This window comes from Aegilops tauschii, chromosome 6, assembly GCF_002575655.3.
Source record: "Aegilops tauschii subsp. strangulata cultivar AL8/78 chromosome 6, Aet v6.0, whole genome shotgun sequence".
NCBI classification, from domain to species: domain Eukaryota; kingdom Viridiplantae; phylum Streptophyta; class Magnoliopsida; order Poales; family Poaceae; genus Aegilops; species Aegilops tauschii.
The window spans coordinates 42,247,944-42,252,263 of NC_053040.3; the positions used below are offsets into that span (position 1 = coordinate 42,247,944).

Consider the following 4,320-nt stretch of genomic DNA (forward strand, 5'->3'; position numbering starts at 1 on the left):
TAGAACCTTTATTTTCTTGTTACGATGATTTTCCACTTCACTCTGGAATCCTTTGAACTTTTCAAATGTTTCAGACTTATGCTTCATCAAGTAGATATACCCATATCTGCTCAAATCATCTGTGAAGGTGAGAAAATAACGATACCAGCCGTGAGCCTCAACATTCATCGGACCACATACATCACTATGTATGATTTCCAACAAATCTGTTGCTCGCTCCATTGTTCGGGAGAACGGCGTTTTAGTCATCTTGCCCATGAGGCATGGTTCGCAAGTACCAAGTGATTCATAATCAAGTGATTCCAAAAGTCCATCAAAATGGAGTTTCTTCATGCGCTTTACACCAATATGACCCAAACGGCAGTGCCACAATTAAGTTGCACTATCATTATCAACTCTGCATATTTTGGCTTCAACATTATGAATGTGTGTCACTACTATCGAGATTCAACATAAATAGACCACTCTTCAAGGGTGCATGACCATAAAAGATATTACTCATATAAATAGAACAACCATTATTCTCTGATTTAAATGAATAACCATCTCGCATCAAACAAGATCTAGATATAATGTTCATGCTTAATGCTGGCACCAAATAACAATTATTCAGGTCTAAAACTAATCCCGAAGGTAGATGTAGAGGTAGCGTGCCGACTGCGATCACATCGACTTTGGAACCATTTCCCATGCGCATCGTCACCTCCACTACAAGAAACCTGCTAATCCATGATGGACTCAGTCTGTCACGGGTCAATCAAAAACCATCATGGATGCACGTCCATGACGGATTTCAAATCCGTCATGTATATCGCGTCATAATTTGACATGATACCTTCCTTGACGGTCTTTGGCCGTCATAGATCTGCCCTAAGGCCCGCCCAACCCAGACTAGGCCCATGACTTTGTGACAGAAAAGACCGTCATAGACTTGACGCCACGTAGGATATTTGATTGATCGATTGGTATGACCTGGGTGCCTAGGTGGACTCTATTTTTCGTCACAGAAACCGTCACAAATTTAGGCACAAGTTTAATTTAGCCCAACCAATTAGCCATTCCAATTCTGACATAGTACAGTTTCTTTATCATAATACATTACGCAAATCACAATGCCAATTTTGGCCCAAGACAACATATTTCTAGAGTACATCACATATCGCAGTACTTATTCCAAAGTACATATTTCCAAAGTACATCACATATCGCAGTACAATACACATAATCGCGTAGTACTTATTCAGCCATACATCAGTATCTACAAGATAGCAGTTTACAAAATACGTCATGAAATGATGATTTACAACACCAATTGACGAAATACATCACATATCATGGTTAGGAACCAGCACTTTCCAGTTTACATCAACACAGCATAAAAAATATTGAGGCTGTTATTCAGGTTCTTGCCGTCAGCACTCCTGATGGCAATTATCATGTCGAGACGGATTGCAATAGACAGCAAGTAGCCTGCTACACAATCATACCTACAATATTTACAACAGGGTTGAACATTTGTAGATATATGAATACTAGTAGAAATAAGAGAATTAGAACCAACTTAAAAAGTGAATTACATGTCCAAAAGTTTTAATTCTTATAATGCCTACAAATGGGAATAACAAAGAATCTACTATAAAAAAAGAATAAACATGAGGTTGCTTAATATTAATTCGAAGAAAAGTGTGTAAAATGAAAGTCTAATCAAGATGACCTAAGTGAAAACGTAATAGAATGTACACCACATAACTCGAAGTAACATAGCAGCAGCAGTTCAGGCCATATAAATCCGCCGAAAAAAATTAACAAACCTAAGTTGGTTTAATTATCCATGTTACTACTATGCATATCAATTATATATGCTCAGGTCTAGGGGTTTCCCACTTGACCAACATTGAGATTTATTTATAGCAGGAAACAATAATGAAATGAAACAGCTTATTTGTAAACAAGGTGACAACAAAAGGAGTATAGTTCTAGTAAACAACAGAACATACCAGACCAAACAAAAGGAGTATAGTTCTAGTAAACAATAGAACAGACCAAACAATGCTGCATAGTACTTACATTTGTTTCACGATTTTGTTTGACATGCAACACGTCAGGTTCGTTGGTTCCAGATTAAACCACAACCATATTGTGCACTTAGGCAGATCACTCATACCTGAATCAGTAGAAAAATAACAAACTTGTTGAAACCAATATATAGTAATTTCCAGGAAAGATATTGTAATGCAAACGGGTGATAATTTCTAATGCCCTACAAAAAATTTAGTATCATGAACTATGAGAATGAATGATGATAAATAGTATACTGCGTTAGTTACAAGTGTTGAGCGCATTACACCAAGTAAATAGAAAAAAATTTGAAGTCAGGTCAAGTAGCAATCAGATTTTGTTCAACATGCAACGCCTCAAGCTCCTTGGTTGCTGCCTCAAACTAATCACCAAAGGCATAACTCAGAAAAGATATTGTAATGCAAATGTATAAATACTTGAACTACTTTCGAATACCTTACAGAAATTTACAACATCATGAATAGCAAGAGTGAATGGTTTTAAGCAGTTAAAATGGTGCTGCTAGTAGGTTGTAAGCACAGGAATAAGTACAGGGTAAATGTACACCCATCAAACTAATGTTAAAGCAAGCAATTTTTTTCGCCGAAGATGAAAGGCCAAGATTAAATCTTAACAAAATCAAAACTGAAAAAGTACTGCTACTGCTATATTTTTGGCGTCAATCAGGCTAGAGATGTACCATTTATATTTTCCAGAATGAAGAAATTAGTCTGATAGTTGGATGTGCAGTTTCATTTCATTATTACTAACACAAAATGCTATCTCAACTGAACCCAATTAGAATTATGCCTTCCCAAATGTGTTTATTTCCTAACTGAATACTTACAGAACTGATTCAAATGAATACTAACTGAAATAAGAAGGACTAAGGTACAATGGGTTGCCGTGTATTACCTTCCCTTTCTTCATGATGTACTTGACCGGATGGCCCTCAAGGAAATTTCACAAACTTTGACACTCAACTACAATGGAAAAAATCACATAGGCAGAACATTCACATTCCCTTTAAATTCAGAATCTATTGAAATATGCACAACCTAACAAGCGTTCAACATATTAGATTTGACTGAAAATTGAAAAGTTACCTTCAGTGGTGGCAGGAGGACAACGACGCGAGCTCCGGCATCAGGGTAGTGCACTAACGCGAGCTCCAGCAGTCGGGGAGGGAAGTTGAGGTCGAGCTGCTTTGCATCTGGAAGGGCATTAGTGGGCCTTGTTGTGGCGCTATCACGGAGGAAGCAACAGATCGAGCTGCCCGACGGTCGGGGAGGACAACCACAGATCTAGCTGCCCGACGGTGGTGGAGGAACACGCGATGGCCAGAGATGAGCTGCATGATCCGTTGAAGCCTCGTCGGCGCCGAAACCCTAGCCACGGGGAGGGCTTGCGGGCAAGCGCTGGTGGCGAGGGGAGGAAGGAGCAAAGTGAGGGGAAGAAGAGGGTGTGCCGCGCGCTGGCCATAGCCGTCAGAAGTCGCTGGAATTGGGGCGGCGGCAGCGAGGAGCTGCGTGGGGGAGAGAAAGAGAGGGGCGAGAGAGAGAGAGAGAGAGTTGGCTGCGCCGCTACGGAGGAGGAAGAGAGGAGGGGCCGAGGAGGTGGTTTTAGGGTTAGCTTTTTATACGGGGAGCTGGTTATGCGGGCTTGAGTGGGCTTGAGCGGGCTTGTGGGGTTCTACCAGGCCATCCATGACAGATTTCGAAGATGTCACCGAAAATCCGTCATGGATTAACAGATTTCCTATAGTGCTCGTCCTTAGCCAATCTTTTCTTAATCCGTAGTCCCTGTTTCGAGTTGCAAATATTAGCAACAGAACCAGTATCAAATACCCAGGCACTACTACGAGCATTAGTAAGGTACACATCAATAATATGTATATCACATATACCTTTGTTCACCTAGCCATCCTTCTTATCCGCCAAATACTTGGGGCAGTTCCGCTTCCAGTGACCAGTCCCTTTGCAGTAGAAGCACTCAGTCTTAGGCTTAGGTCCAGACTTGGGCTTCTTCACTTGAGCAAACACTTGCTTTCCGTTCTTCTTGAAGTTCCCCTTCTTCCCTTTACCATTTTTCTTGAAACTGGTGGTCTTGTTGACCATCAACACTTGATGCTCTTTCTTGATTTCTACCTCCGCAACTTTTAGCATTGCGAAGAGCTCGGGAATTGTCTTATCCATCCCTTGCATATTATAGTTCATCACGAAGCTCTTGTAGCTTGGTGGCAGTGATTGAAGAATTCTGTCA

The 4,320-nt window shown here is 40.7% G+C and overlaps 1 long non-coding RNA gene across 1 annotated transcript; it reads right to left on the bottom strand.

The window, feature by feature from the left end:
- Positions 1-1,152: 1,152 nt before the first annotated feature.
- LOC109758429 (uncharacterized) lies at positions 1,153-3,634 on the bottom strand. Its single transcript, XR_002231790.3, has 3 exons — positions 2,974-3,634; positions 2,068-2,164; positions 1,153-1,487 (listed from the first exon to the last, which is right to left on the bottom strand). It is a non-coding gene; the product is annotated as an uncharacterized lncRNA (long non-coding RNA).
- Between the last annotated feature and the right edge of the window lie 686 nt (positions 3,635-4,320).